Source organism: Sapajus apella, unplaced genomic scaffold (genome assembly GCF_009761245.1).
Source record: "Sapajus apella isolate SASKATOON/1434 unplaced genomic scaffold, GSC_monkey_1.0 scaffold21, whole genome shotgun sequence".
Classification (NCBI taxonomy): domain Eukaryota; kingdom Metazoa; phylum Chordata; class Mammalia; order Primates; family Cebidae; genus Sapajus; species Sapajus apella.
Window position 1 is genome coordinate 108,986 of NW_022436961.1, and position 12,801 is coordinate 121,786.

A 12,801-nucleotide genomic window follows, 5' to 3' on the forward strand; every position below is an offset into this window, starting at 1 on the left:
GCAGAATGGTTATTAAGCTGTACAACGAACTTACAGAGTTAAACTGATGCGTGTGTGCAGCACTTCAGAAATTTTTTCTTTGGGGAATCTAGAAACAGATATTCCCAGCCATATACAAGCATATAAGAATTAGCAGTAAGACTGCGTTTAAAACACAAGACAATCATCTAGTTCAAACTGCTCTGCTTTGTGTTCGATCACCTTAGGAAGTTGCCTCTATGTTTACTTCCAGCGAGTTAGGAAGACGTTTCTTCTAACAGCTGCATTTGGATATTCCAGAGTGAATGGGAGTATAGGTAGTAATGAGAAATATCTTGGTCTAAAACATAAACGGAGCTATCTGGCAGAACGGTTGTCAAGCTGTACAATCAACTTACAGAGGTAAACTGATGTGTGTGTGCTGCTGTTCAGGAATCATTTCTTTGGAGAATCTGGAAACAGATATTTCCAGCCATATACAGGAATATAAGAATTACCAGTAAGACTGCGTTAAAACAGAGGAGACGTGCCTATCTCAAACTGTTCCGATTTTTGTTCGTTCATTTCAAGAAGTTGCATCTACGTTTACATTCAGCGAGGTAGAAACACGTGTCTCCTAAAAGTTACATTTGGACATTCCAGAGTGAATGGGAATATATGCTGTAATCAGAAATGTCTTGCTCTAAAACAAAAATGCAGCGATGTAGTAGAATGGTTGTCAAGCTGTACAATCAAATTACAGGGGTAACCTCACGTGTGTGTGCAGCAGTTCAGAAATCCTTTCTTTGGAGAATCTGCAAACAGATATTTTCAGCCATATACAGGCATATATAAAGTAGCATTCAGACTGCGTTTAAAACACAGGAGAAACCTCTATTTCAAACTTCTCTGCTTTGTGTTTGTTCACCTTAGGAAGTTGCATCTGTTTAGATTCAGCGAGTTAAAAACACGTTTCTTCTAAAAGCTGCCATTGGATATTCCAGAGTGAATGGGAGTATAGGCTGTAATGAGAAATATCTTGCTCTAATACAAAAACGCAGCGAACTAGCAGAATGGTTTTAAAGGTGTACAATCGACTTACAGAGGAAAACTGATGTGTGTGTGCAGCAGTTCAGAAATCCATTCTGTGGAGAATCTGGAAACAGGTATTTCCAGCCATATACAGGAATATAAGGACTACGATTAAGGGTGCGTTTAAAAGAGAGGAGAAACGTCTATTTAAAACTGCTGTGCTCTGTGTTCGTTCACCCTAGGAAGTTGCAACTATGTTCAGATTCAGCGAGTTAGAAACACGTTTCTTTTAAAAGCTGCGTTTGGATATTCCAGAGTGAATGGGACTATAGGCTGTAATGAGAAATATCTTGCTCTAAAACAAAAACGCAGCTATCTAGTACAATGGTTGTCAAGTTGTACAATCAACTTACAGAGTTAAACTGATGTGTGTATGCAGCAGTTCACAAATCCTTTCTTTGGAGAATCTGGAAACAGATATTTCCAGCCACATACATGCATATAAGAACTATCAGTAAGACTGCGTTCAAAACACAGGAGAAACGACTATTTCAAACTGGTCTGCTTTGCGTTCGTTCACCCTAGGAAGTTGCATCTATGTTTAGATTCAGCAAGTTAGAAACACGTTTCTTCTAAACGCTGCGTTTGTATATTCCAAAGTGAATGGGAGTCCAGGCTGTAATGAGAAGTATCTTGCTCTTAAGCAAAACTGTAGCTATCTTGCAGAATGGTTGTCAAACTGTGCAATCAACTTACGGAGTTAAAATGACGGGTGTGTGCAGCAATTCCGAAATCCTTTCTTTGGAGAATCTGGAAACAGATATTTCCTGCCATACACAGGCATATAAGAACTAGCAGTAAGACTGTGTTTAAAACTCAGGAGAAAGATGTATTTCAAACTGCTCTGCTGTGTGTTCGTTCACCTTAGGAAGTTGCATATATGTTTAGATTCAGTGAGTTAGAAACACCTTTCTTCTAAAGGCTGCTTTTGGGCATTCCAGGGTGAATGGGAGTATAGGCTGTAATGTATCTTGCACAAAAAAAAAAAAAAAAAACGGAGCTATCTAGCAGAATGGTTGTCAAGCTGTACCATCAACTTACAGAGTTTAACTGATGTGTGTTTACCACAGTTCTGAAATTCTTTCTTTGGGGAATCCAGAAACAGATGCTTCCAGCCATATACAGGCATATAAGAATGAGCTGTAAGACTGGTTTTAAAAACACAGGAGAAACGTCTATTTCAAACTGCTCTGCTTTGTGTTCGTTCACCTTCGGAAATTGCATCTATGCTTAGATTCAGCGAGTTACAAACACGTTTCTTCCAAAATCTGCGTTTGGATATTCCAGAGTGAATGGGAGAATAGGCGGTAATGAGAAATATCTTGCTCTAAAACATAAACGGAACTATCTAGCAGAATGGTTGTCAAGCTGTACAATTAACTTAGAGAGTGAAAGAGAATTGTGTGTGTGCAGAAGTTCAGAAATCCGTTCTTTGGAGAATCCAGAAACAGATATTTCCAGCCATATACAAGCATGTAAGAATTAGCAGTGAGACTGCATTTAAAACACAGGAGAAACGTGTATTTCAAACTGCTCTGCTCTGTGTTCGTTCTCCTTAGGAAGTTGCATCTGTGTTTAGATTCAGCGAGAGAGAAACACGTTTCTTCTAAAAGCTGCGTTTGGATATTCCAGAGTGAATGGGAGAATAGGTGGTAATGAGAAATATCTTGCTCTAAAACAGAAACAGAGCTATCTGGCAGAATGGTTGTTGAGCTGTACAGTCAACTTACAGAGTTAAATTGATGTCTGTGTGTAGCAGTTCAGACATCCTTTGTTTGGACAATCTAGTAACAGATATTTACAGTCGTATACAGTTATGTAAGAATTAGCAGTAAGAATGCCTTTAAAACACAGGAGAAACGACTGTTTCTGAGTTGGAAACACGTTTCTTCTAAAAGCCACGTTTGCCTATTCCAGAGTGAATGGGAATATGGGCTGTAATGACAAATGTCTGGCTCTAAAACAAAAACGGAGCTATCTGGCAGAATTGTTGTTAAGGTGTACGACGAACTGACAGAGTTAAACTGAGGCGTGTGTGCAGCACTTCAGAAATTATTTCTTTGGGGAATCTAGAAACAGATATTCCCAGCCATACACAGGCATATAAGGATTAGCAGTAAGACTGCGTTTAAATCAGAGGACAATCATCCAGTTCAAACTGCTCTGCATGGTGTTCTCATCCCCTTAGGAAGTTGCCTCTATGTTTACTTCCAGAGAGTTAGGAAGACGTTTCTTCCAACAGCTGCATTTGGATATTCCAGAGTGAATGAGAGAATAGGGTGTAACGAGAAATATCTTGGTCTAAAACATAAACGGAGCTATCTGGCAGAACGGTTGTCAAGCTGTACAATCAACTTACAGAGATAAAATGATGTGTGTGTGCAGCACTTCAGAAATCCTTTCTCTGGAGTATCTAGAAGCAGATATTTCCAGCCATATTCAGGCATATAAGAATTAGCAGTAAGACTGCGTTTAAAACACAGGAGAAATGCCTATCTCAAACTGCTCCGATTTTTCTTCATTCACCTCAGGAAGTTGCATCTACGTTTACATTCAGCGAGGTAAAAACACGTGTCTTCTAAAAGTTGCGTTTGGATATTCCAGAGTGAAAGGGAAGATATGCTGTAATGAGAAATATCTTGCTCTAAAACAAAAACGCAGCAATCTAGCAGAATGGCTGTCAAGCTGTACAATCGACTTACAGAGTAAAACTGATGTGTGTGTGCAGCAGTTCAGAAATCTTTTCTTTTCAGAATCTGGAAACAGATATTTCCAGCCATATACAGGCATATAAGGACTACCATTATGGGTGCGTTTAAAAGAGAGGAGAAACGTCTATTTCAAACTGCTCTGCTTTGTGTTCATTCACCCTAGGAGGTTGCATCTATGTTTAGATTCTGTGAGTTAGAAACACGTTTCTTCTAAACCCTGCGCTTGGATATTCCAGAGTGAATGGGAGTCTACGCTGTAATGAGAAGTATCTTGCTCTAAAACAAAAACTCAGCTATCTTGCAGAATGGTTGTCAAGCTGTACAATCAACTTACAGAGTTAAACTGATGTGTGTGTGCGGCAGTTACGAAATCCTTGCTTTGGAGAATCTGGAAAGAGATATTTCCAGCCATATACAGCCATGCAAGAACTAGCAGTAAGACTGTGTTTAAAACACAGGAGAAATGTCAATTTCAAACTGCGCTGCTTTGTGTTCAGTCAACTTAGGAATGTGCATCTATGTTTAGATTCATCGAGTTAGAAACACGTTTCTCCTGAAAGCGGCCTTTGGATATTCCAGAGTGAAAGGGAGTGTAGGCTGTAATGAGAAACATCTTGCTCTAAAACAAAAACGGAGCTATCTAGCAGAATGGTTGGCAAGCTGTACAATCAACTTACAGAGTTAAACTTCTGTGTATGTGCAGCAGAACAGAAATCCTTTCTTTGGAGAATCTGGAAACAGATATTTCCAGCCATATACAGGCATGTAAGAACTAGCAGTAAGACTGCGTTTAAAACACAGGAGAAACGTCTACTTCAAACTGCTTTGCTTTGAGTTCTTTCACTTTAGCAAGTTGCATCTATGTTTAGATTCAACGAGATAGAAACACGTTTCTTCTAAAAGCTGCGTTTGGATATTACACAGTGAATGATATTGTAGGCTGTAATGAGGAATATCTTGCTCTAAAACAAAAAGACAGCTATCTAGCAGAATGGTTGTCAAGCTGTAGAATCAATGTACAGACTTAAACTGATGTGTGTGCAGCAGTTCAGAAATCTTTTCTTTGGAGAATCTGGAAACAGATATTTACAGACATATACAGGAATATAAGAACCAGCAGTAAGTCTGCATTTAAAACACAGGAGAAACTTGTTGTCCAAACTGCTCTGCTTTGTATTCGCTCACCTTAGGAAGTTGCATCTATGTTTAGATTCCACGAGTTAGAAACACATTTCTTCTAAAATCTGTGTTTTGATATTCCAGAGTGAAAGAGACTGTAGGCTATAATGAGAAATATCTTGCTCTAAAACAAAAACGCAGCTAACTAGCAGAATGGTTGTCAACCTATACAATCAACATACCGAGTTAAACTGATGTGTGTGTGTGCAGAAGTTCAGAAATCCTTTCTTTGGAGAATCTGGAAACAGATATTTCCAGCCATATACAGGCATATGAGAACTAGCAGGAAGCCTGCGTTTAAAACATAGGAGAAACGTCTACTTCAAACTGCCCTGCTTTGTGTTCGTTCCCGTTAGAAAGTTGCATCTATGTTTAGATTTTGCGAGTTAGAAACACGTTTCTTCTAAAATCTGCGTTTGGATATTGCACAGCGAATGACACTGTAGGCTGTAATGAGTAATATCTTGCTCTAAAACAAAAACGCAGCTATCTAGCAGAATGTTTGTCAAGCTGCAGAATCAGCGTACAGAGTTAAACTGATGTGTTTGTGCAGCAGTTGAGAAATCTTTTCATTGGAGAATCTGGAAACAGATATTTACAGCCATGTACAGGCATATAACAACTAGCAGTAAGACTGCGTTTAAAACACAGGAGATACGTCTTTTTCAAACTGCTCTGCTTTGCGTTCATTCACCTTAGGAAGATGAACCTATGTTTAGATTCAGTGAGTTAGAAACACGTTTCTTCTAAAAGCTGCATTTGGATATTACAGAGTGACTGAGACTAAAGGCTGTAATGAGAAATATCTTGCTGTAAAACAAAAACGCAGCTATCTAGCAGAATGGTGGTTATCAGTAGCATCAACTTACAGAGTTAAACTGATGTGCTTGTACAACAGTTCAGAAATCCATTCTTTGGAGAATCTGGAAACAAATATTTCCAGCCATATACAGGCATATAAGAACTAGCAGTAAGGCTGCGTTTAAAACACAGGAGAAACGTCTAGTTAAAACTGCTCTGATTTCTGTTCTCTTGCCATAGGAAGTTACATCTATGTTTAGATTCAGCGAGTTAGAAACACATTTCCTCTAAAACGTTCGTTATCATATTCCAGAGTCACTGAGACTATAGAATGTAATGAGAAATATCTTGCTCTAAAATAAAACCCAGCTATCTAGCAGAGTGGCTGTTAAGCTCTAGAATCAACTTACAGAGTGAAACTGATGTGTGTGGGCAGCAGTTCAGATATCCTTTCTTTGGAGAATCTGGAAACAGATGTTTCCAGCCATATGCAGGCATATAAGAACTAGCACTAAGACTGCATTTAAAACACAGGAGAAACGTCTATTTCAAACTGCTCTGCTTTGTGTTCGTTCATCTTAGGAAGTTGCAACTATGTTTAGATTAATAGAGATAGAAACACGTTTCTTCTGAGAGCTGCGTTTGGAGATGCCAGAGTGAATTATAGTATAGGCTGTAATGGGAAATATCTTGCTCTAAAACAAAAACACAGCTATCTAGCAGAATGGTTGTCAAGCTGTACAATCAACTTATAGACTTAAATTGATGTGTGTGTGCAGCAGTTCAGAAAACTTTTCGTTGGAGAATCTGGAAACAGATATTTCCAGCCATATACAGGCATATAAGAACTAGCAGTAAGACTGCATTTAAAACACAGGAGAAACGCCTATTTCAAACTGCTCTGCTTTGTGTTCGTTCACCTTAGGAAGTTGCATCTATGTTTAGATTTAGCGAGTTAGAAACACGTTTCTTCTAAAAGCTGCGATTGGATATTCCAGAGCGAATGAAACTATAGGCTGCAATGAGAAATATGTTGCTCTAAAACAAAAATGCATCTATCTAGCAGAATGGTTGTCAAGCTGTTCAATCAACTTACAGAGTTAAACTGATGTGTGTGTTCAGCAGTTCAGAAATCTTTTCTTTGGAGAATCTGGAAACAGATATTTACAGCCTTATACAGGCATGTAAGAACTATCAGTAAGACTGCGTTTAAAACACAGCAGAAATGTCTCGTTCAAACTGCTCTCCTTTCTGATCGCTCGCCTTGGGAAGTTGCATCTTTGTTTAGATTGAGCGAGTTAGAAACACGTTTCTTCTAAGAGCTGCGTTTGGATATTCCATAGAGACAGAGACTATAGGCTGTAATGAGAAATATCTTGCTCTAAAACAAAAACGCACCTATCTATCAGAATGGTTGTTATGTTGTAGAATAAACGTACAGACTTAAACTGATGTGTGTATGCAGCAGTTCAGAAAACTTTTCTTTGGAGAATCTGGAAACAGATATTTCCTGCCTCATACAGGCATATTATAACTGGCAGTAGACTGCATTTAAAACACAAGAGAAACGTCTCATTCAAACTGCTCTGCTTTGTGTTCGTTCACCTTAGGAAGTTGCATCTATGTTTAGATTCAGCGAGTTGGAAACACGTTTCTTCTAAAAGCTGCTTTTGGATATTCCAGAATGAATGAGGCTGTAGGCTGTAATGAGAAATATCTTGTTCTAAAACAAATACGCAGCAATCTAGCAGAATGGTTGTCAAGCTGCGCAATCAACTTACAGAATTAAACTGATGTGTGTGCAGTAGTTCAGAAATCCTTTCTTTGGAGAATCTGGAAACGGATATTTAAAGCCATATACAGGCATAGAAGAATAGCAGTAAGACTGCCTTTAAAACACAGGAGAAACGTCTAGTTCAAACTGCTCTGCTTTGTGTTCGTTCACCATAGTAAGTTGCATCTACGTTTAGATTCTGCGAGTTAGAAACACGTTTCTTCCAAAAGCTGCCTTTGGATATTCCAGAGTGAATGAGACTGTAGGATATAATGAGAAATATATTGCTTTAAAAAAAAAGAAGCTATCTAGCAAACGGTTGTAAAGCTGTACAATCAATTTACGGAGTTAAACTGATGTGGGTGTGCAGCAGTTAAGAAATCGTTCTTTGGAGACTCTGGAAACAGATATTTCCAGCCTTATACAAGCATAGAAGAACTTGCAGTAAGACTGCGTTTAAAACACAGGAGAAAAGTCTAGTTCAAACTGCTCTGTTTTGTGTTCGTTCACCTTAGGAAGTTGCATCTATATTTAGATTCAGCAAGTTAGAAACACGTTTCTTCTAAAAGCTGCGTTAGGATATTCCAGAGTGAATGAGACAGTAGGTTGTAATGAGAAATATCTTGCTCCATAACAAAAAAGAAGCTGTCTAGAAGAATGGTTGTAAAGCTGTACAATCTACTTACAGGGTAAAACTGAGGTGTGTGTGCAGCAGTTCAGAAATCTTTTCTTTGGAGAATCTGCAAACAGATATTTCCAGCCATATACAGTCACATAGGAACTAGCAGTGAGACTGCGTTTAAAACACACGAGAAACGTACAGTGAAACTGCTCTGCTTTCTCTTCGTTCAACTTAGGAAGTTGCATCTATGTTTAGATTCAGCGACTTAGAAACACGTTTCTTCTAAAAGCTGCGTTTGGATATTTCACAGTGAACTTTAGTATAAGTTCTAATGAGAAATATCTTGCTCTAAAACAAAAATGTAGCTATCTAGCGGAATTGTTGTCAAGCTGTAAAATCAACTTACAGAGAAAAACTGATGTGTGTGCAGCAGTACAGAAATCCTTTCTTTGGAGACTCTGGAAACAGATATATCCAGCCATATACAGGCATATAAGAACTAGCAGTAATACTGCGATTAAAACACCGGAGAAACTTCTATTTCAATCTGCTCTGCTTTGTTGCTTTCACCTTAGGAAGTTGCATCTATGTTTAGATTCAGTGAGATAGAAACACGTTTATTCTAAAAGCAGTGTTTGGATATTCCGGAGTCAATGAGACTGTAGGCTGTAATGAGAAGTATCTAGCTCTAAAACCAAAACGCAGCTATCTAGCAGAATGGTTGTTAAGCTGTACAATCAACTAACAAAGTTAAACTGATATGTGTGTGCCGCAGTTCAGAAATATTTTCTTTGGAGAATCTGCAAACAGATATTTCCAGCCATATAGAGGCATATGAGAACTGCCAGTAACACTGAGTTTAAAACAAAGGAGAAACATCTATTTCAAACTGCTCTGCTTTGTGTTCGTTCACCTTAGTAATTTGAATCTATGTTTAGATTCAGTGAGTTAGAAACACGTTTCTTCTAAAAGCTTCGTTTGTATGTTCCATAGTGAATGAGACTATAGGCTGTAATGAGAAATATCTTGCTCTAAAACAAATACGCAGCTATCTAGCAAAATGGTTGTCAAGCTGGACAATCAACTTACAGAGGTAAACTGATGTGTGTGTGTAGCAGTTCAGAAATCCTTTCTTTGGAGAATCTGTCAACAGATATTTCCAGCTGCATACAGGCATATAATAACTAGCAGTAAGACTGCGTTTAAAACACAGGAGAAACGTCTATTTCAAACTGCTCTGCTTTGTGTTCGTTCACCTTAGGAAGTTACATCTATGTTTAGATTCAGCGAGTTAGAAACACGTTTCTTCTAAAAGCAGCGTTTGGATGTTCCAGAGTCAATGAGACTATAGACTGTAATGAGAATTATCTTGCTCTAAACCAAAACGCAGCTATCTAGCTGAATGGTTGTTAAGCTGTAGAATCAGCTTACAGAGTTAAACCGATGTGTGTGTGCCGCAGTTCAGAAATCCTTTCTTTGGAGAATCTGGAAGCAGTTATTTTCAGCCATATACAGGCATATTAGAACTAGCAGTAAGACTGCATTTAAAACACAGGAGAAACGTCTAGTTCAAACTGCTCTGCTTTGTGTTCATTCTCCTTAAGAAGTTGCATCTATGTGTAGATTCAGCGAGTTAGAACCACGTTTCTTCTAAAAGCTGTGTTAGGATATTCCAGAGTGAATTATACTGTTGGCTGTAAAGAGAATCATCTAGCTCTGAAACAAAAACGCAGCTGTCTAGCGGAATGGTTGTTAAACTGTAGAATCAACTTACAGAGTTAAAGAGATGTGTATGTGCAGCAGTTCAGAAATCCTTTCTTTGGAGAATCTGGAAACAGATATATCCAGCCATATACAGGCATATAAGAACTAGTAGTAAGGCTGCGTTTAAAACACAGGAGAAACGTCTATTTCAAACTGCTCTGCTCTGTGTTCGTTCAACTTAGGAAGTTGCACCTGTGTTTAGATTCAGCGAGTTAGAAACACGTTTCTTCTAAAAGCTGTGTTTGCATGTTTCAGAGTGACTGAGACTATAGGCTGTAATGAGAAATATCTTGTTCTAAAACAAAAACCCAACTATCTAGCAGATTGGTTGTCTAGCTGTACAATCAACTTACAGAGTTAAACTGATGTGTGTCTGCAGCTGTTCAGAAATCTTTTCTTTAGAGAATCTGGAAACAGATATCTGCAGGCATATAAGAAATAGCAGTAGGCCTGCGTTTAAAACACAGGAGAAACGTCTAGTTCAAAGTGCTCATCGTTGTGTTTGCTCACCTCAGGGAGGTGCATCCATTAATGTAGGCTGTAATGAGAAATATCTTCCTCAAAAAAAGAAAAAAAAGCCCAGGTATCTAGCAGAATGGTTGTTAAGCTGTACAGTCAACTTACAGAGTTAAAAAGATGTGTCTGTGCAGCAGTTCAGATATCCTTTCTATGGAGAATCTGGAAACAGCTATTTCCAGCCATATACAGGGATATATGAACTATCAGTAAGACTGCGTTTAAAACCACATGCTGGCATATAAGAACTAGCAGTAAGACTGCCTTTGAAAGTCAGGAGAAACGTCTTGGTTCAAACTGCTCGGCTTAGTGTTCGCTCACCATTGGAATTTGCATCTATTTTTAGATTCAGCGAGTTAGAAACACGTTTCTTCTAAAAGCTGCGTTTGGATATTCCACAGTGAATGAGACGGTAGGCTGTAATGAGAAATATCTTGCTTTAAATAAAAAACGCAGCTATCTAGGAGAATAGTTGTCAAGCTGTACAATCAACTTACAGAGTGAAACTGATGTGTGTGTGCACCAGTTCAGAAATCCTTTCTTTGGAGAATCTGGAAACAGATATTTCCGGCCATATACAGGCATATAAGAACTAGCAGTAACGCTGCCTTTGAAACGCAGGACAGACGTCTGTTTCAAACTGCTCTGCTTTGTGTTCGTTCACCTTAGGAAGTTGCATCCATTTTTAGATTCAGCGTGTTAGAAACACGTTTCCTCTAAAAGCTGCATTTGGATATTCCAGAGTGAACTTGAGTATAGGTTCTAATTAGAAATATCTTGCTCTAAAACAAAAAGGCAGCTATCTAGCAGAATTGTTGTCAAACTGTACAATCAACTTAGAGAGTTAAACTGATGTGTGTGTGCAGCAGTTCAGAAATCTTTTCTTTGGAGGATCTGGAAACAGATATTTCCGGCCATAGACAGGCATATAAGAACTAGCAGTAAGAATGCATTTAAAAAAAAGGATAAACGTCTATTTCAAACTACTCTGCTTTGTGTTCGTTCACCTTGGGAAGTTGCATCTATGTTTAGATTCAGCGAGTTAGAAACACGTTTCGCCTAAAAGTTACATTTGGATATTCCAGAGTAAATGAGACTGTAGGTTGTAATGAGAAGTATCTTAATCTAAAACAAAAACGCAGCTATCTAGCAGAATGGTTGTCAAGTTGTACAATCAACTTAGAGACATAAACTGATGTGTGTGCAGCAGTTCAGAAATCCTTTCTTTGGAGAATCTGGAAACAGATATTTACAGCCATATACATGTATATAAGAACTAGCAGTAAGACTGCGTTTAAAACACAGGGGAAACGTCTAGTTCAAACTGCTCTGCTTTGTGTTCGATCATCTTAGAAAGTTGCATCTATGTGTAGATTTACTGATTTAGAAACACTTTTATTCTAAAAGCTGCGCTTGTATATTCCAGAGTGAATGCAACTATAGGCTGTAATGAGAAATATCTTGCTCTAAAACAAAAACGCAGCTATCTAGCAGAATGGTCGCCAAGCTGTAAAATCAACTTACAGAGTTAAACTGATGTGTGTGTGCATCAGTTCAGAAATCCTTTCTTTGGGTAACCTGCAAACAGATATTTCCAGCCATATACAGGCATATAAGGACAATCAGTAAGACTGCCTTTAAAACACAGGAGAAACGTCTAGTTCAAACTGCTCTGCTTTGGGTTCGTTCATCTTAGGAAGTTGCATCTATATTTAGATTCAGCGAGATAGAAACACGTTTCTTCTAAAAGCTGCGTTTGGATAGTCCAGAGGGAGTGAGACTGTAGGTTGTAAAGAGAAATATCTTGCTCTAAAACAAAAATGCAGCTGTCTAGCAGAATGGTTGTCAAGATGTACAATCAACTTACAGAGTTAAACTGATGTGTGTGTGCAGCAGTTCAGAAATCCTTTCTGTGGAGAAACTGGAAACAGGTGTGTCCAGCCATATACAGGCACATAAGAACTAGCAGTAAGACTGAGATGAAACACAGGAGAAACGTCTAGTTCAAACTACTCTGCTTTGTGTTCGTTCAACTTAGGAAGATGTATCTATGTTTAGATTCAACGTGTTAGAAACTCGTTTCTTTAAAAGCTGCGCTTGGATATTCACAGAGTGAATGATACTGTAGGCTGTAATGAGAAATATTTTGCTCTAAAACAAAAACGCAGCTATGTAACAGAATGGTTGTCAAGCTGTACAATCAACTTATAGAGTTAAACTGATGTGTGTGTGTAGTAGTTCAGAAATCCTTTCTTCGGAAACCTGGAAACAGAAATTTCCAGCCATATACAGGCATATAAGAACTAGCAGTAAGACTGCGTTTAAAACACAGGAGAAACGTCTAGTTCAAACTGCTCTACTTTGTGTTCATTCAACTTAGGAAG